This window comes from Bos taurus, chromosome 1, assembly GCF_002263795.3.
Source record: "Bos taurus isolate L1 Dominette 01449 registration number 42190680 breed Hereford chromosome 1, ARS-UCD2.0, whole genome shotgun sequence".
In the NCBI taxonomy this organism is placed as follows: Eukaryota; Metazoa; Chordata; class Mammalia; order Artiodactyla; family Bovidae; genus Bos; species Bos taurus.
In genome coordinates, this window is record NC_037328.1 from 101239223 (window position 1) to 101260249 (window position 21027).

The following is a 21027-nucleotide window of genomic DNA, read 5'->3' on the forward strand; positions in this document are numbered from 1 at the left end:
AAGGCTTTAGCATAGTCAGTGAAGCAGAAGTAGAGGTTTTTCTGTAATTCTCTTGCTTTTTCTATGATCCAATGGATAATAATTGTGCTCCCCTCTCAAAAAGATCTCCATGTCCTACTCCCTGAAACCTGTGAACATGTGCTGTTACATGGCAAGGAAGATTTAAATATGCAGATCATTAAGTTTGATAATCAGTTGACTATAAAATGAGGAGATTATCCTATACTATCTGAGTGGGCCAAATATATTCACCAGGGGCCCCTTTAAGAAAGTGGACAAGTTGTACAGATGAGCAGCTTTAAGAGCTTTCACAGGATTCAAAGGAAATGCAGCTGTGCAGACACCTTTGTTTTAGCCCAACAAGACTAGTTTGAGACTTCTGATCTTTACCATTGTAAGATTATAAATGACTGTGTTGTTTTAAGTCAATAAGATTATGGCCATTTTTACAGAATAAACAGAAAATGAATACATTGCTTGCAGCCCGCCTCTAAGAAGGTGGACTGGACTAGCCTATAGTTTTGCTATTCTAGAAGCCTTTTATTGGTCACACTTTACCCAAAATGTACTTTTTTGTGTCCAATCCTGGGGATATTTATTATTAACTACTACTTTATCAATCAACCGCAAAAAAGTATTTACATTTATTCTGACCCAACTCTATTTTTGCTTATGTAAATGTTTATTATTGTTATTACCTAGGAAATGTTAAGAAATGGTACAGAGTTTTGCAACACTTTTATTTTCCAGTCTGCAATTAATATAAAACTCAATAAGCACTATTAAGTGATTTTAATTTAAATCTAATGTTGGTTTATGTTTATTTTCCAATATGATGTTAATAAGAGAATGAGAAAGATAGATCTATTTTCTCAGTTCACCTCTCCATCTTTTAAACTTTTTAAAGTAACTATACATAAGAACTAATTTATTAACTAAAAGCTATAGAAACTAAAAAACAAAGAGGAATTTTTATGTAAATTAACACTTTATATCCAGTTTTCCATGCAAAGTTGCCAACGTTAACACCTAAAACAAAACTAAAATGGTTTTATATCCCTGTAGAGAAGATGGCAAATTTTAACAAAAAGGATTGCTTATAAATAGCAAATAAATCTATCATGACATTGAAAATCTCAATAAACTGGGCATATTATTTGGTAGTTAAATAGGAATATTTTAGTAGCAGTAAACTTAAGAGCTTCTCAGAAATTTTTCTAGTATATTTGTTTTAATTTGGTTGTGAAGATTTGCTTGGAGCAGGAAATTTACAATTTTTACAGCCAAACAGCTTTATATATATTTTTTTATACATTGCTAAATATTTAGACAAATCAGCAGACATTTGTATATTATTATGTGCCTGAACTACTGTATCAATTTATTTCTACAGAAAAACAATTTTCAGTATTTTAGAATCTGTTGAATTAATGACTGTCCCAGTAAATATCTACTCTGCTTTGAAAATGAACCACCAATGACTAATGAAAGGTAGAAAAAATAGAGAATAAAATGGAAAGAATTCATAAATTTTCCTGTGGTTGTGAGAGTTTACATTGTTATTGTTGAAATATCTTCAATGACCTGAGTAGAGGAGAATGTTTTCTTTTTTTTTTTTATCAAAATGAAAAATTTAAGTTCTTATACTTGCAATTACATCTACAATATGTGGCACTTTTATGCTCTGGTTCACTATGCTGCTGCTGCTGCTGCTAAGTCGCTTCCGTCGTGTCCGACTCTGTGCGACCCCATAGACGGCAGCCCACCAGGCTCCCCCGTCCCTGGGATTCTCCAGGCAAGAACACTGGAGTGGGATGCCATTTCCTTCTCCAACGCATGAAAGTGAAAATAGCAAATATTAAATAAGAGCTTCTAAACTTTCATGAAATGCAGATGATTTTGCATGTCATAGTAAACTCATTCTGATTTCTAGTAAACTACTATTTCTCAACTTCACAAAAATTTTCCCAATATTTCACTGTGGGAAAATTCAAATCTTTTGGAATAAAGTCCTCTTTCTTATTTTATCAAAATTCTCCCAAAGTTTCCCATGCATTCTCATTTTGGGGAGGGAGAGGTTACATGATCTTATTAAAGTATCAAATATAATGCTATGATTATGAAACAGGTAACTGGTCCCAAATACTATATTAAGTGGCAACTACTATGTTTTCTGGAGAAGGAAATCACAACCCACTCCAGTATTCTTGCTAGGACAACCCACAAGGACAGAGGAGCCTGGCAGACTACAGTCCATGGGGTTGCAAGAGTCAGACACAATTTGGTGACTAAACCACCACCACCAACACTATACCTTTGTTCTTAAAAATGACTAGTTGTGAGAATTTAGTTACAGAATAAGGATGGAATGATTTAGGTGGAGAGCTTTTTCCATACCCAGGGTTAATTAATGTAACTAGGCAAATATCTGGCCTTATCATTCCAGGGAGGTTATTCAACTGTTTCCTTATCTATTATAAGGAAATTATAATATATAATAAAGTATAATATATGATAAATTATAATACATAATATTATAAATTATAATATATAATCAATTAAAATATCCTTTGGAAATAAACACTATCATTAATAAAAATTGGATCAACTTGATAAAGGTGGGAGAGAAAAACTTCAGATTCAGATTTGAAGTGAAAAAATATGGTTGAAGATAAAGCCTTGTAATTTTTTTTTTCTTTTTGGCCTTTGTATCATTTGTGATCCGTCCTTTGCTAAACTGACTTAATTTCTGTTTTGCACTTTGCATTTTATGTGTAAACTAACTGCTGATGCCCAGATTAAGCCCCATGAGGTTATTTGACCTATTCACAAAGAACTGAATGCAATAACATCTCAGTACAAATAAAGCAATCTCCAATTGCATTTATAAAATTTTACAGAAAAACTGGAAATAACAAGATAAACACATATATAGTGTTAAATCTGTTTTTGATAACAGTACAGATACTCTATAAAATAGTTTACAATTCTGGCTTATGATAGGTTCTTGGCTATATGTCACCCCTTACACTATACCACTATCATGAGCCCACACTTCTGTGGCCTGCTGGTTGGAGGCCCATGGGTGTTTTCTGGCTTCATCTCCTTCACCCACATCCTCCTGATGGCCTGTCCGGTTTTCTGTTTTCAACTAAGAAGGACAATAATGCTGCAATGATTTTAAACCTTAGGGAAGCATTCAGTTCAGTTCAGTTCAGTCACTCAGTCGTGTCCAACTCTTTGTGACCCCATGAATAATAGCATTATATGAATCCCAAATAAGAATTAAACCAAAGAAGGAACAATATTTACAAATGTTTTCGGTTCGGTTCAGTCGCTCAGTCGTGTCCAACTCTTTCCTACCTCATGAACTGCAGCACGCCAGGGCTCCCTGTCCATCACCAATTCCGGGAGTCCACCCAAACCCATGTCCATTGATTCGGTGATGCCATCCAGCCATCTCATCCTCTGTCATCCCCTTCTCCTCCTGCCCTCAATCTTTCCCAGCATCAGGGTCTCTTCAAATGAGTCACCTCTTTGCATCAGGTGGCCAGAGTATTGGAGTTTCAGCTTCAACATCAGTCCTTCCAATGAACAACCCAGGACTGATCTCCTTTAGGATGGACTGGTTGGATCTCCTTGCAGTCCAAGGGACTCTCAAGAGTCTTCTCCAACACCACAGTTCAAAAGCATCAATTCTTCAGCTCTCAGCTTTCTTTATAGTCCAACTCTCACATCCATACATGACCACTGGAAAAACCATAGCCTTGACTAGACGGACCTTTGTTGGCAAAGTAATGTCTCTGCTTTTCAATATGCTATCTAAGTTGGTCATAACTTTCCTTCCAAGGAGTAAGCAGCTTTTAATTTCATTGCTGCAATCACCATCTGCAGTAGTGATTTTAGAGCCCAGAAAAATAAAGTCAGCCACTGTTTCCACTGTTTCCCCATCTATTTCCCATGAAGTGATGGGACCGGATGCCATGATCTTAGTTTTCTGAATGCTGAGCATTAAGCCAACTTTTTCACTCTCCTCTTTCACTTTCATCAAGAGGCTTTTTAGTTCTTCTTCACTTTCTTCCATAAGAGTGGTATCACCTGCATATCTGAGGTTACTGATACTTGTCCCAGCAATCTTGATTCCAGCTTGTGCTTCCTCCAGCCCAGTGCTTCTCATGATGTACTCTGCATATAAGTTAAATAAGCACAGTGACAATACACAGCCTTGAGGTACTCCTTTTCCTATTTGGTCCATGTCCAGTTCTAACTGTTGCTGCCTGACCTGCATACAGGTTTCTCAAGAGGCAGATCAGGTGGTCTGGTATGCCCATCTCTTTCAGAATTTTCCACAGCTTATTGTGATCCACACAGTCAAAGGCTTTGGCATAGTCAATAAAGCAGAAATAGATGCTTTTCTGGAACTCTCTTGCTTTTTTGATGATACAGCAGATGTTGGCAACTTGATCTCTGGTTCCTCTGCCTTTTCTAAAACTAGGTTGAACATCTGGAAGTTGACAGTTCACGTATTGCTGAAGCCTGGCTTGGAGAATTTTAAGCATTACTTTACTAGCATATGAGATGAGTGCAATTTGTGGTAGTTTGAGCATTCTTTGGCATTGCCTTTCTTTGGGATTAGAATAAAAACTGACCTTTTCCAGTCCTGTGACCACTGCTGAGTTTTCCAAATATTCTGGCATATTGAGTGCAGCACTTTCACAGCACCACCTTATAGGATTTGAAATAGCTCAACTGGAATTCCATCACCTCCACTAGCTTTGGTTTTAGTGATGCTTTCTAAGGCCCACTTGACTTCACATTCCAGGATGTCTGATTCTAGGTGACTGATCACACCATCATATAAAATACTTTTCTACAAGCCTTCCATTATCTTATGTTCATTTTTAGAAAAAAAATAAGGATTCCCTTGTCTGCATATTCTCTCCAATTCTTGGAATCATTTGTCTTTTTGATAAAGACTATTTTAACAGATGTGAGGTTATTTCTCATTGAAGTTTTGACTTGCATTTACCTAGTAATTAATGTTGAGCTCTTTTTCATACACAGGTGGGCCATTAACATGTCTTTTTTTGGGAAAATGTCTATTCAGGTCTTTCAGCCTTTTTCAAACCTGATTGTTTGTCTTTTTGTTATTGAGTTGTAGGAGTTCCTTATATTTTATCATGTTAATTGTTTCACAGATATATGTTTTGCAGACGTTTTCTACCATTCTGGATGTAGCTTTTTCATTTTATCCATGGTTACCAGAGGTAAAGTGACTCGGTGGTAAAGAGTCTGCCTGCCAAAGTAGGGGCATGGATTCAATTCCTGGATCCGGAAGTTTCCCTGGGCAAGTAAATATCATCCCACTCCAGTATTCTTGTCTGGAAATCCTACGGATAGAAGAGCCTGGTGGGATATGTCCCATGGGGTCACCTAGAGTTAGACATGACTTAGGAACTAAAACACAAAAACAACAAGAGATCAAATTGTCAACATTCGTTGGATTATTGAAAAAGCAACAGAGTTCCAAAAAAACATCTATATCTGATTTATTGACTATGCCAAAGCCTTTGACTGTGTGGATCACCACAAACTGTGGAAAATTATGAAAGAGATGGGAATACCAGACCACCTGACCTGTCTCTTGAGAAATCTGTATGCAGGTCAGGCAGCAACAGTTAGAACTGGACATGGAACAACAGACTGGTTTCAAATAGGAAAAGGAGTACGTCGAGGCTGTATATTGTCACCCTACTTATTTAACTTATATGCAGAGTACATCATGAGAAATGCTGGGCTGGATTAAGCACAGGCTGGAATCAAGATTATTGGGAGAAATATCAATAACCTCAGGTATACAAATGACACCATGCTTATGGCAGAAAGCAAAGGAGATCCTCTTGATGAAAGTGAAAGAGGAGAGTGGAAAAGTTGACTTAAAGCTCAACATTCAGAAAACTAAGATCATGGCATCCATTCCCATCAATTCATGGCAAATAGGTGGTGAAACAGTGGAAAGAATGACAGACTTTATCTTTTTTGGTTTCAAAATCACTGCAGATGGTGATTGCAGCCATGAAATTAAAAGACACTTACTCCTTCGATGAAAAGTTATGACAACCCTAGACAGCATATTAAAAAACAGAGACATTACTTTTCCAACAAAGGTCCATTTACTCAAGGCTATGGTTTTTCCAGTAGTCATGTATGAATGTGAGAGTTGGACTATAAAGAAAGCTGAGCGCTGAAGAATTGATACTTTTAAACTCTCATGTTGAAGAAGACTCTTGAGAGTCCCTTGGACTGCAAGGAGATCCAACCAGTCCATCCTAAAGGAAATCAGTTCTGAATATTCATTGGAAGGACTGAAGTTGAAGCTGAAACTCTAATATTTGGCCACCTGATGCAAAGAACTGACTCATTTGAAAAAAGAACCTGATGCTGGGTAATATTGAAGGCGGGAGGGAAAGGGGATGACAGAAGATGAGATGGTTGAATATCATCACCGACTCAATGGACATGAGTCTGAGTAAACTCCAGGCGTTGGTGATGGACAGGGAGGCCTGGCATGCTGCAGTCCATGGGGCCACAAAGAGTCGGACATGACTGAGCGACTGAATTGAACTGATCCAAAACAACAGGACTTTTTTAGTTATATCAAGTAGTTTGTCCTGGCTAATTTTTTTTTTTTTTTTGCTTGGGTAGACATTCCTGGGGTGAAAAAATGACCACTGAGGTTCTCACATCAGCATTTGAGAAGCAGTCCTGAAAAAATTTGGAAGCTAAGTGAATGAGTGAGACATGCTGCTGCTGCTGCTAAGTCACTTCAGTAGTGTCCGACTCTGTGCAACCCCATAGATGGCAGCCCACCTGGCCCCCCATCCCTGGGATTCTCCAGGCAAGAACACTGGAGTGGGTTGCCATTTCCTTCTCCAATGCGTGAAAGTGAAAAAGGAAAGTGAAGTCGCTCAGTCATGTCCGACTCTTAGCGACCCCATGGACTGCAGCCCACCAGGCTCCTCTGTACATGGGATTTTCCAGGGCTGGCACCTAAAACTATCTATTGAAAATTTATTGTTCATAAAAATGATTCAACTTTGCTGATTATTTGTGAAGACCATCTTCCTAGAAGTATGATTACTTCATCTTTTTGGGCCTCATCATTATTAGTTGAATACCAGACATTTATGTTTGACAATAGAAAATGAAAAAAATATTAATATTATTTATTCCCAGAAATGAGCATGCATTTTCTTTCAAGTGTGGATTTTGAGTCATTGAGAACCTGATCCAGGTTTGGCATTTGTTGTTGCTGTAGTTACTCTCAGTGATCCGCAGCTTTAAATTCCTCTAACTGTTACTGTTAGATAACATTACTGTTAGATAACATCACCAACTAAATGGACATGAATTTAAGCAAACTCTGGGAGACAGTGAAGGAAAGGGGAGCCTGGTGTGCTGCAGTCCCTGGGGTCACAAAGAGTCAGACATGACTTAGCAACTGAGTAACAACATTATTGCCTTGTGGTTATATTAAGCCTGATTTTCTATAAATATTTTCTTCATACCCAGATTATGTCCTTTCTTTTACCTACAACTTAGAGTGTGTGGCCCTCCTTACTCTTCTCCCTCCTTTATGGTCAACTGCTGCTGCTGCTGCTAAGTCGCTTCAGTCGTGTCCGACTCTGTGCCACCCCATAGACGGCAGCCCACCAGGCTTCCCCTCCCTGGGATTCTCCAGGCAAGAACACTGGAGTGGGTTGCCATTTCCTTCTCCAATACATGAAAGTGAAAAGTGAAAGTGAAGTCGCTCAGTGGTGTCCGACTCTTAGCGACCCCATGGACTGTAGCCCACCAGGCTCCTCCATCCATGGGATTTTCCAGGCAAGAATACTGGAGTGGGGTGCCATTGCCTTCTCCAACAGTCCTTTATTATTTAATTCTCATCAACCTTTTGTTGGGAGTGCTGATACGTTGTTATGGTTCAGCATGGATCTTAGGTGCTGTGTCTCTTTGTCTCCTGGATGATATTTTCTCAGTGATCTTTGTCCCTCTTCTCCCAGCAGAAAGAGGATCTTAGTGGTATGGCCTGGTCCTGGCTGTAGTGTGTTACCTGTCTCTGGTTGGTTATGAGGTTCAGCCCTCTTCCCACTGCAGCTTAAGGCCATTTTCCACAAGGGAGTTAGGAAGAAGAGGTCTGCATGACCTCAAATGTCTCTACAGCAGTTGTCATTCTCCTCTTTGAGTCCTAAACCACAAGGGAAGCATTCTTCAGTCTCTGGCTTTGACTCTTATCTTGTGTGTGTGTGTGTGTGTGTGTATGTGTATGTCTAGAGGCTTGTAGAGAAGAGCCTGAAGCAAGCATGAATTTTAAATGCTTGTACTAGCCTAGATTCTGTCTTTGGTAATTGGCTAAACATTTTAGCTGATTCCTTCTAACTAGATTTATTGGCATCTGGTATAAATATTATGTATATGTGTCTGTGTGTCTGTGTGTGTGTTTGTGTGTGTTAGTGTTAGACTATTTGCAACCGCATGGACTGTAACCCTCCAGTCTTCTCTGTCCATGGAATTTTCCAGTCAAGATTACTGGAGTGGGTTGCCATTTCCTTCTCCTGTCTTACATATATATACTTAAGCCTGCAATAAACTTAAAATTATCTAGTCCCATCTTGTGATTAGATAGATGGGATATTTAAATCTCACAATAATAAACTGACTTAAACTAAATTCAATGTTTTTTCATTTTTTTCTGTGGTACGTATGTTTCTAAGGAAAATGTATCAGTGTCTATTTTTCCCTTATATTTATATTTCTAATACCTAGAAATATGTCATGCATGTAATATATACTCAATTAACATTTTGTTAATAAGTGTTTAATTCTACCAAATATGCTTACTGATCATTCAATCTCAATCCCCAAAAGAATGATTTATGAAACTCAGTGAATAAACTAAAATAAGATAAAATAAAAAGGGAAAACATACAACAAATATTATTATCTGATTTATGTGCAGAATATGGTAATTGTCTACATAATGTGAGTATTATTGCTGTCATTCCTAAATCATCTGCTAGCATCTCTATTCTATGAAAGGATATTTAATTCTTTGTTTTAATATATCCCTTTAGAGTTATTAAAAGAAAAACATCCCCTAGAGAAGAATGAATCCTAAAAATCTAGTTTACACTAATTGCATTTATGGATCCAGTAGAAAAAGAAAAGCAAGGGTATTGTTAGTTATTGGGATTGGGGACTGGGGAAATGAAGCATGAATGATATTATTTATTGAATATATAACATGTAATTACAACTTTGTATGGGTTTTTTAATGTTAAAAAATTAGCCAAGTACTTTGTTTATCCATCTTTTTCAAAAAACAAAACAAAACAAACAAACAAACAAAAAACTAGTCCTCAGAAATGTTTACCAACTTGCCCTGTTTACTAGATAGAGTTAATGAATGAGCTGGAGTCATAGCCCTCTCCAGTATCTTGTACTTTTTCACTATTTCTGAAATGTCTTCCTAAGGTCAAGAAGATGAAAATGTAAAAGAGGAAGTACAGAGACTGGACTTAGAAATATTATTCTTTTTCACTGTGCCAGACAGGAGTTTAAATAGGAAAAAATAACTAGAGATGAATTAAGATATAAAGATATACCTTTAGATTCTGACAGGTTGAGAAGTTTTTTATTCTCTGTGGACTAATTTGAAGTAGAATAGTGAAAAGCAGGTTATCATCACCTTGTTCAACTTTCATGATATTCAGGTTTATTTTAAAAAGAAAACACTCAAAAATGAGTTGCAATAAACAGGTAATTACATTCTTTTTTATGTATTCGTTCCTTGTAGCTACACAATATTTAGACTGGCCACTTATAGGATTTTTTAATATTTATTTTCTATTGACTGATGATTGGTTTGAATAATGGTTTGATTTCTGTCATACATCAATATGAATTAAACATGGATGTACATATGTCCCCTCCCTCTTGAATCTTCCTCCCAACTCCCACCCATTCCCATTCCTCTAGATTATTACAGAGCCCCAGTTTGAGTTTAAAAACTTGATCTAGCACAATTTTAAAGAAACTCAAATTATTTTTTCCTTCTGTTTAAAAAATACATATTCATAAAAAAAGAAACTACTTATAAAATGAGTTTTTTTTAATTTCTGACAAAAATAGACCTTTTTCTCTTTTGATCTTCTGAATAAAGCAGCTTTGCTACATTTCTACTTTTCACATAAAGGGATGAAATAGTGAATTGTTAATCATTTTTATGCACTGTGACTATTAACATTCTTTAATTATCCTGTTAATCAGTGTAATGTCACCTGTTACAATATTCATGCACTACATCTATGTCACCCATTAGTCCAATTAATTAAAAACTCGAAGTTATTTATTGATTCATAAAATAACTGAATACAGGTCATACACCTCTATAAAATTTGTTAAATTAAAATTTTGTATCTGAGTTTTAGTTGTCTTTCTTTTAGTTGCCCACTCTGAAGTCAGAAAATTCCAGATATTTTAACATTTTTTATTTTATTTTGCTTTGCTAGTCATCATTTTCAAATGTAATCATCTTTTACAGGTATGTGAAATATAAAACAACAATAAGCAAAACAAAACAAAACAAAAAAAGTCCTGCTTTCCTGGAACTTACTTTTTAGAGGAAGAAGACAGACTATTACAAGAAATGGGGCAAATGAGTAAATTATATACTATATTTGAAGGTAATTGGTTTTATGGGAAATAAATAGGAGGACAAGGAGAGAAACAACATAAGCAATTTTAATAAGATGGTCAGGATAGAAATAAAATGAAGCTATAGACTACTGTGACCTTCATGGATTTTTGGAAAAATCTACTTCCTTCTCAGTTTCTAAATATTCTTTCATTCTTTTGATCCTCAGTGAGAATTCCTTGACTATATTTAGGGTATTAGAAAAAAAAATATTTAGAAGCTTAATTAATTGCTGCTTCTGTTTCGAGCTTGGCCCAAATCCACAGGCAAGAATTTATTATCCCTAGCATCTAGCTCAAGCTAAAGAAAAAGGAGAAAACAAAAGTACCATTTAAATGAATAAGTGTACATTAAAAGTTTTTTATTCTGAAGGAGTTAATGAACTCAAGAGTGAAGACAAGAATATACATATAAAATGACAATTACTTTTTCAAATGTAGAAGGCCTGTAGATTTTAATACATCATTTTATATGAAAAGTGATAGACTAGTAATAAATTGTGAAGCATTCTGATTTTATATACTTTTTATTTCAAACCAGGAAGAACAAAATGTGATTTGCCATCTCTTAGAGACTTACTTCAGAGAAGGCAATGGCACCCCACTCCAGTACCCTTGCCTGGAAAATCCCATGGATGGAGGAGCCTGGTGGGCTGCAGTCCATGGGGTCGCTAAGAGTCAGACACGACTGAATGACTTCACTTTGATTTTTCACTTTCATGCATTGGAGAAGGAACTGGCAGCCCACTCTAGTGTTCTTGCCTGGAGAATCCCAGGGACGGAGGAGCCTGGTGGGCTGCTGTCTATGGGGTCGCACAGAGTCAGACACGACTGAAGTGACTTAGCAGCAGCAGCAGCAGCAGCATTCTCATAGTCAGATAGACAGATGTCTTAATTATGATACTTGATTATCAATTTTATCCCTAAATTCATCCATGGGACATTTTTATTTTTGAGAAGTTAAGAAAGAAGTAATTGTATGCTTTGTTTACATGCTGATAACTTTTCAGTTACCTGCAAATCTTAAATAGTATGACACCCTATTATATCATTTAACAGTTACTTTGGACTTCTCTAGTGGCACAGTGAATCAGAATTCACCTGCCAAGGCAGGGGACAAGGATTTGATTCCTGGTCCAAGATTCCACATGCCGTGCAGAGCAACCAAGCCAGCACACTGCAACTAATGAGCCATGTTCCAAGAGCCTGCGCTCATCAACAAGAAAAGCCATTGCAATGAGAAGCCTGTGCACCACAAGGAAGTGTAGCTCCTAATCATGGCAACTAGAGAAAGCCCACATGCAGCAACAAAGACCCAGCACAACCAAAAATAAATAAATAGATTAAAAGCTAGTTAAGTAGTTAAGCAAAGTTAGCTTGCTTAAAAAATTAAATTTTATAATTAAAATTTTACATTTTTAGTATTTGAACAAAATGGGGAATTTGATAGTTTCAGTTTTATTCAAGTACTCCATCTTTTCTAAAATAGGACAAATTCATCTAGAAATATATAGACATATGTCACTTATACATCACTAGTACTCTAAATTTTTTTTTCCAAAGTATGCTACAGCTGTATGAAAGATAAGTCATCAGTTGTTTTTCTATTATGTGAGAGAGAGAGAAGTTATGTGTGTGCTGGAAATTCACTCTGGGTTTTTGTTTTCCTATGTCTTACGGAGTACGCTAAGAATATAAGGACCTGACAGCTCTTTACTTATGCCATTTCTCAGGGTTATGTTTGCAGCAGGCAAGCAACCTTGAGGGATGGGGTATTATAGGCCAAAGAGCAGATTTGCTTATTGCTTGATATAAAACAAGTAGATCCCCCAGGTCTGTATTCCTCAACTGTGAAGAAACACACTCTATATACAGCATGAATGCTGAATCTGTGGGCTGCTGGGCTGCCTCACGGTGGACCCATGAGACTCAGGGACAATGAGATGTGATGCAGATATCCTGATGGGCATGCTGCTCGCTATGCTGTGAGTAATAAAACCTTCCCTCTTTGACTCAGCAGTCTCTTGTCTTCTGCTAGCATATGTGACAGTTAAGACCCACTTGTTAAGTTGTGCACAGGTTGTTAAATCCCAGATCCAACAATAAGTGATGTACACATTATAGAAGACAGCTACTAGGGTAAAAATCAAAACAAACAAACAAATAAAACCCAGATAGAAAATATGAGCCCTTTCTAGGATTCATTTATAGAACACATCTATATTCCCAAATACACAAGGGAACTGCCCCAATAACCTCATAACATGAGAAATATATCTCTAATTTATAGTTCCACATGATAGTTTGCCAGATAAAGTTTTATTATGTTTTTTATCCTTGAATATAAATAGCTTTCAAAATCCATTTTCTTTTATAGCATTATGTTAGGTTGATACCATTCTGTGCGGTGAGCTTCCCAGGTGGCTCAGTGGTAAAGAATCCACCTGCCAATGCAGGAGACTCAGGAGACATGGGTTGATCCCTGGGTTGGGAAGATCCCCTGAAGGAGGAAATGGCAACCCACTCCAGTATTCTTGCCTGGAGAATCACATGGACAGAGGAGCCTGGCAGGCTACAGTACATGGCAGTCACAAAGAATCAGACTCAACTGAGAGACTGAGCATGCATGCATTCTGTGCAGTAATACCAAAGCACTTGAGAAATCATTCTGTAGAAAATAGTCTTTAGCATTATGAGCCTATGATAATTTACATGGTTAATCTAATGTAAATTTTCACTTATAAAAAAGACAGTGTCCTACTTAGTAGTCAAAAAATAACTTGACGTTAAGTTCCCCACTTGAAAATAATTAGAAGGAAATGTTGCCGAAATAAATTGAAGTATTCACTTTGGTCTGCTGTTTGATATATCTGAGATAAAATAGCTTATTAAGTAAGAAAGAAAAGCTAAATTTATTTTTACAAAAGGTATCTGGAGCACTTAATTTTTTCCTAATCCATAATCCCTTAACTATTTTGTTTTGAGGATGCACTGAGCTACTTTAATTGGGAGACAGCCCATAGAGGCAGCTTGCTTAAATTCAAGCTTTTATTTCTCAGCTAAATTGATTTTTGGTGTTTATAACCAGGGTCCACAATATTAGCCACCATGGACTGACTTTAATATTTTTACAATCATTATTGCATTTTCTGTTTCTGTAATCATGGTAAATATAGCAGAACCCACTTTAAATACTTTACTAAGATAGAAGGATCTGCTACAAAATAGGAGAGGATAAATTGGAGGGAATAAAAATAAATTAATAAGAATGTTCCTGACAATTTTAATAGCATGGTAATAATAATATCTATTGAAACTACAACTTATATTTTTAATAAACAAAGACATGAACTCTCAAACTTTAAAACCCCAATGAGAGCAAGCAAGCATCTTGTAGCTAAGATATTTATGCTTTTAAATACTAATACTGCAGCTGAAGGACAATTGAGTAACAAAAATCAATTACAGAAGAAAATACTCCTGCTCAATAAAGATAATCTAGACAGTATGCAGTCAGAAAATGTTAATATTGTCCACATAAATTTCAAGAGGCCTATGAAATCATATTCCACCTGTCATTTTGGACTTTGCATATTTTACTGGAATTTTCTCTGCTAAATGATGTATAATAAGGACAGAAATAAATTTTAGTGTATGTCTACATCATTAACAGTAAGTAGCACAAGCAGAAGTGATAAGCTGGTGAGCTGAGAATCAGAACTATTTAAAAAATAACCCAGAGAGCCTGAAATTCCAGTTACAGTGGAAAATTTACATGTTGGCATTCTAATACTTGAGACAAAAATGCTTCTGGTGGTGAAACAAGCCACTTATATCAGAGTATAAAAAAGACATGTGTGGAATGTACAGTTTTAGATAGATCGTTGGGGAAAAATGGGGCCAGGGAGAGAAATGGCAAGACTTTCAGTAATTAAAAGAGTAGATTTGGAGAGAAGAGAGTTGTGAGAGTAATGATAGAATATGTTTTTGGAATACCATGTTACTATTTTTAACCAGTTACTATTGTCTTGCCCATAGGACTAACTTCTCACATTTAATATGGATTTCTGATAACATTAGAAAGCAGGAATAACACTGCAGAGTACTTTTGTATTTGAGACAAATTATATTTATAATAATTTGAGCATATCTCAAGATATGCCTAAAGCAATACAGACATAATCAATATAATATATATAGTAAAACGATAAATTCTAAGTTCTTAAGCCTGGCTTTGCACAATAAATAATTTCTGCAATTTTCACATCAGGATATAAGGATGATACTTTGTGTTTCTAACCCTTACCACATTTGTAATAAAAACACTTTCAAGAATATGTATTTACTATTAGAGTTTCTGACTCTATCACTTGGAGTGTTCCATAAATATTTGTTAAATGAATATTGAGTAATGGACCTCCATAGAGTGAAGAAACATGTAGGGAATCCATGAGAAAGGAGTGCAAAACCAAAAAATGAAGAAATTTGACTCATGACTACATCAGTCTTAGTCAGCTGTGTGTCACTCGAAAGCTAAGTACTCCATAGAACTTTTTGCTTTTGAAACAGGAGGGAAGAAGAAGGGCACAAGCTTTGAAAAATGACTTAGCCTGAGGACACAACATAAACTGATTAGAATCAAATATTCCAAGGTGGCAGACATGTACAGATATGAGATTTCAACCATAAAGAAGGCTGAGTGCCAAATAATTGATGCTTTCAAATTGTGCTGGAAAAGACTCTTGAGAGTCCCTTGGAAAGCGAGGAGATTGAACCAGTCAATCATAAAGGAAATCAACTCTGTATATTTATTGAACGGACTCACACTGAAGCTCCAATACTTTGGCCATCTTATGCGAAGAGCTCATTCATTGGAAAAGATCCTAATATTGGGAAAGATTGAGGGCAGATGGAAAAGGGGGTGACAGAGGATGAGATGGTTAGATAGCATCACCAACTCAATGGACATTGATTTGAGCAAACTCCCGGAGATAGTGAAGGACAAGGAATCATGTTATGCTGCAGTTCATTGGGTCCCAAATATTTAGACATGATTTAGCAACTGAACAACAAGATGGCAGACAAGTCAACTTCAACTAGACCTTGATCTTCAGTATACACTCATTGTAACACATCAACAAGCTAAATGAAACACCCAGAGGTGCCATGACAGTCCCAAGGTCGACCATCAAATACCAAAAAATGGACAGTGGCCTAATTCCTGGAAATCCCCACCCCTTCACCCAAATGATTGGAATAATCCTCCCAATCATTAGCCTATGAAATTACCCAGCCCATATTTCAAGGTGGCATTTGTTCTCTGTGTTGGCCCACATTTTCTGTGGAGTGTTTCTCTCTGAATAAATCCACTTCTTACATATTACTTTGTCTATCACTGAATTCTTTCTGCAGTGAAATATCAAGAACTTCATCTCCTTTAGGTCCTGAAACCAGACTCTGTGGATTTTGGCTGGGTTTGAGTCATGACACATGGGTTCAAGTCCCATCCGAGGTAAACAGTTTCACTTTGTGTGACAGAAAGGTGCCATATGCACATATTTCAGATTCTTTGCTGAATTATGTTTCTCCCATTACTGTTTTCATTTTCTTAGTTCTTTCAAATAATGTATAATTGATTCTTTTTAATTACTTTATTTTTTATTGAAGAATAATTGCTTTACAGAATTTTGCTGTTTTCTGTCAAACCTGAACATGAATCAGCCATATCCTCTCCCTTTTGAACCTCCCTCACACCTCACTCCCCATCCCACCCCACTAGGATGATAGAGAGCCACTGTTCGAGTTACTTGAGCCATTAATGTATGGCTGATTTTTTAATAGAATTTCTGTTAAGATTTTAGGAGAAGATTTTGGTGCAGTTAAGTATAGTTTCATATAGACAGTATCGTGTCAGTTGTTAAGAATGTCAGTTCTGAAGCCACGTTTTCTGAGGTCAAATGTCTTACTGTTATTGGTTAAGTATGTCAATATGCAGATTAAAATAGCAGCTACTTCATATGATTACACTGGAAAATTATATCAGTTACTTTTTAAAGTTTATGAGCTTTGATATACGCTCATGAAAAATTAACCTCACAAGAAATGTAAATACTTCATACCTTGGACTTCCCTGGTGGTCCAGTGGCTAAGACTCCATGCGCCCAATGCAGGGGAACCAGGTTCCATCCCTGGTTAGGGATGCTGCAACTAAGACTTGACATAGCCAAACAAATAAAGTAAATAAATAAACATAATAAATAAATACTTCATACCTTAAAGTTATTACATTTGTCCTCTTCAGATACACATACAGGAAGAAAAAAATATAATTTCCAATTGCTGATGTAACAAATTACCATGCACTTGGTGATTTAAAGGGATTCCCTGATGACTCAGTTGGTAAAGAATCCACCTGCAATATGGGAAACCTGGGTTCGATACTTGGGTTGGGGAGATCCCCTGGAGGAAGGCATGGCAATCCACTCCAGTATTCTTGCCTGGAGAATTCCCATGGACAGAGGAGCCTGAGGGGCTATAGTCTGTGGGGTCACAAAGAGCCAGACACGTCTGAGCAACCAAGGACAGCACAGTGATTTAAAACAACAGATATTTATTCATTTACCTTCTTATAGGTAAGTTGCTTGACATGGCTTCCCTGGGATAGAATCAAAATTTCATCAAAGATGGTTTCTTGCTTCATAGAGTCCAGAGGCTGCTAGCATGGCTCCTGGCTACATCACTTCAATCTGTGCTTCCATTATCACATTACCTTTTTCTGTGATGTCCTGTCTCTTACAAAAATCCTTGAGATTACGTTGGGCCCACCTAGATAATTTTCTCATCTCAAAATTCTTATCTTAACCCCAAATATCTTAACTACAAATATTTATGTTTGTTTGCCATTTAAGGTAACAGTCACCGATTTTGAGGATTAGGATACAGACCTCTTTGCGGGGGCAATTGTTCAGTCTATTACAAGTATTGAAGGTCAATTTCAAGAAAACAGCTTGGGAGTCATCATTTGATGACCAGTCCAAAAGAGCTGCCAACATGGATAAATACTTGAAGAGGTGACACATGAGAATTTGCTGGGAACTAGCTGCTTGGGTAAACTGAAAGGGGAAATACAATACAATTTCATGAACTGGAGACCAAGAGTGGCAGAGCTGTTTATCCTAAGTTTCCAGTTTGTATTCTTACAGTTCCACATTCTGTGGACCCTTATGGAGACTTGATAGAACATGACTTTTGCCTTCAAATATCTCTACAGTGGCATTTATCAAAGTTCTGAATGTTGAACCTGCTTATCCTAGATTCAAAAGGATACAGTATGTACTGTGGTAGCTCAATACTGCCAAAGCATCTGTACAAAAGACATTTATAGAGGGGCTACAAGTAGCATTGCTACGTTTGAGTTATAAATAGCTTAAAAGGTACCATGCACTCAGCTTATGTAAGAATCTTTTTCAATTCTTCAGAGTTAACTTCAATCAGAAATAGAAGAATTTTTCAAACTTGAAAAATGAGTATAAAGTGTGTGAAATATAATGTGAAATTTAGGAATTGAGGATGTAGGACACAGATATAATTTTTGAGAAAAGGAAGTAACTGTAATGTTTGATAAAGACATTTATTAAATTTGATAAGTATATAGATTGTCTCATTACATAGCATATGGGCTTTCTTTCTGTATCACACTGGGCTGAAACTTTTTTTAAATTTCTTCATAATTCAAGGAGAGAGAATCTCCCCAGCATAGAACCTCTTAAGCAATAATCAATAATTAGATCTGAAATTGAATACAGACTCAATTTTTTACCTTGTGAAGGAGCCTCTACTATAGGATGTGTCAGTTTTAAGTTGAAATATAAAATAAATATCATGACTAGAACCATTTTAGGAGAATTAACATTTATCATTAAAATAAAAGTACTAAACAAAGCTGAATCTATTTATTTCAGTCATGCATATCATTCTACCTTTCCTTTTTTTTTTCTTTACTTCTCTTAAACTGAAATTTTCTGGTAAGCAATATTATAAATCAGACCAACTTTGGATTCTAAATGAATAGCTTAAACCATCACTAGAATGGACTAGAGTGGGAATGTGTAGGAGAAAGAACTGGGTCCTAGGTTTTGACCCATACTGAAGTAGTATTTCATCTTGAGTTAGGCAACTTGGTTGTAGAGATGCTACAATTTCCCACTCTCAGATGTTCTTTATAATTTCCACCTACCTTAGGTGGAAAGACAAATCAATTGGTGTGTGAGTGAGTGAGTGAGTGCAGTCGTTCAGTTGTGTCCAATTCTTTGCGACCCCATGGACTGTAGCCTACCAGGCTCCTCGGTCCATGGAATTCTCCAGGCAAGAATACTGAAGTGGGTTGCCATTTCCTTCTCCAGGGGATCTTCCTGACCCACGGATGGAACCCAGGTCTCCTGCATTGTAGGCAGATGCTTTACCATATGAGCTACCAGGGAACCCCATCAACTGGTGTGTATTTAGTTTTAAATTTTAAATAGTGTGAATTTTGACAATTAAAAGTCCATTTGAAATCACCATAAAAAGAATGTCCATCCTAGGCAATACTTAAAAATGATAATTAACTTGCACTTCACTTAAGTTTTTCCTATAAAATTACTCTGTTGTCAGTAGTAGCACAGATGTGGCAGATAAATTTTGGTACCAATATCACCTTCAAAATCTGTATCAAATAACACAAATCTAATAAAAACAATGTACTTGTAGTGTGTATGAGAAGGCTTTCCCAATGACTCAGTTGTAAGCAATCCACCTGCAATGCACGAGTCATGTATTTAATCTCTGGGTCAGGAAGATCCCCTGGAGGAGGAAATGGCAATCCACTCCAGTATTCTTGCCTGGAGAATTCCATAGATGGAGGAGCCTGGTGGGCTACTGACCAAAGTGTTGTAAAGAGTTGGACACGACTGAATGACTCAACATGAGCATGAGTGTGTATTAGGTTTCTAGAGCTGTATGGAAATTGTTTCAAATTTACCAGCTTAAAAAATACTACTTATTTTCTCACAGTTTCCTTGGATCTGGAGTCTAGGCACAGTTTAGCTGCTGCTTCTCTGGCCTTAAAATACTGCTATCTAGCTGTGAGCTATTTCATCTAAAGCTCAGAGTCCTTTCCCAAGTTCATGCGGATGTTTGCAGAATTCATTTCCTTATTGTTGTAGGACTGGAGCCCTCAGTCCCTGAGGCCATCTCTTTTTATAGGCAGTTCATGAAATAGTTGTTTGTTTTCTTTAAGGAGACCAGGGAGATATTTCTGATGCTTTATTCTTTTTTAAGGAACTCACCTAATTAGGGCAGGTTCACTGAGCATAATCCCTCTTTGGGTTGACCCAGAGCCCTCTAATTTGGAACCTTAATTTCATTTACAAAATGTCTTCCTTCTTGTCATGTAATCTAATCATGAAATTAAATTCCATAATATTCACATATCCTGCTTACACTCAAGGGGATTGGACTATACTGACCATGTACAACTAGGTGTCGAGGAATCTTGGAATTCAGTCTTAGGGGTCTGGCTGCCACAATATGCAAATGGAATAAAATTTCAAGAAACGTTGCCTCTTTTCTACAACCACCCCCTAATTCTATCCCGTTTCCAACCAGATTTTCATTATGTAGTTCCCTTCCACTCAGAATAGTAATTCTGGAATTCCAACTGTCACTATTATGTTTCACCTTTTTTCAAGTCAGCATTTCTCAACCTTCTTTTTTCATCACCCACATATGTAGCCTTTTTAGATATTTGCTTTTTCTAATCACGCCACCCCATGACTCTTTAATACCAAAGATAATAAATATATATCTATTTATGTATTATACGTATACTTATGCCTTATACATAAAAAAGAGAAAAACTTTGTTTTTGTCTCCTACAGGACCAGATTTTGCTCTTTTGGCTGCCTTATCCTTGATGTTGAGAATGCATGCTGTAAGTAAGTGTACTTGATTCTACTTGTTCTTCAGCTCTGAATACAGCACCAATAACAGATGATCACTGCATAATTCTCAGAAGGGTGAATGCATTCATGCTTACAAAGCAAACCCTAAACTTAGAAGCTGGCTATAGAATTTGTGTGCATTTTCCTCTTCCTTTTCTACCATTTCTTCTTACCAAATTGAAATTATTCCATTTCTGGCTAATATCTATACTCACGAATGGCCAGAACCAAGAACTAAATTTTAGAATAGTCGATGTTTTCAAGTGCTAACAATCAAATGCATGGCTGTATA